This window comes from Arachis ipaensis, chromosome B10 (genome assembly GCF_059453495.1).
Source record: "Arachis ipaensis isolate K30076 ecotype BB chromosome B10, ASM5945349v1, whole genome shotgun sequence".
Lineage (NCBI taxonomy): Eukaryota > Viridiplantae > Streptophyta > Magnoliopsida > Fabales > Fabaceae > Arachis > Arachis ipaensis.
This window is the reverse complement of record NC_142435.1, coordinates 41,595,868-41,596,469: the sequence shown is the minus strand read 5'-3', so window position 1 is coordinate 41,596,469 and position 602 is coordinate 41,595,868. Positions and strand designations below refer to the sequence as shown.

At 41.4% G+C, this 602-nt stretch overlaps 1 non-coding gene across 1 annotated transcript; it reads right to left on the bottom strand.

The window, feature by feature from the left end:
* Positions 1-281: 281 nt before the first annotated feature.
* On the bottom strand, positions 282-389 carry LOC148579816 (small nucleolar RNA R71). Its single transcript, XR_015896558.1, has one exon. It is a non-coding gene; the product is annotated as a small nucleolar RNA R71 (small nucleolar RNA).
* Between the last annotated feature and the right edge of the window lie 213 nt (positions 390-602).

Here is a 602-nt window from a genome sequence, read left to right as displayed (position 1 = left end):
AGCTTAAGCCTCAATTAGTTTCTCTAATGCAGTAGAATTGCAAGTTTCATGGACTTCCATTGGAAGATCCTCATCAGTTCTTAGCTGAATTCTTACAAATCTGTGACACTGTTAAGACCAATGGGGTTAATCCTGAGGTCTACAGACTTATGCTTTTCCCCTTTGCTGTAAGAGACAGAGCTAGGATATGGTTGGACTCACAACCTAAAGAAAGCCTGAACTCTTGGAAAAAGTTGGTCAATGCTTTCTTGGCCAAATTCTTTCCACCTCAAAAGTTGAGCAAGCTTAGAGTGGAAGTCCAAACCTTCAGACAGAAGGAAGGTGAATCCCTCTATGAAGCTTGGGAAAGATACAAGCAATTGATCAGAAGGTGTCCTTCTGACATGCTTTCAGAATGGAGCATCCTATGTATATTCTATGATGGTCTGTCTGAATTATCCAAGATGTCATTGGACCACTCTGCTGGTGGATCTCTTCATCTGAAGAAAATGCCTGCAGAAGCCCAGGAACTCATTGAGATGGTTGCAAATAATCAGTTCATGTACACTTCTGAAAGAAATCCTGTGCATAATGGGATGACTCAGAAGAAAGGAGTTCTTGAG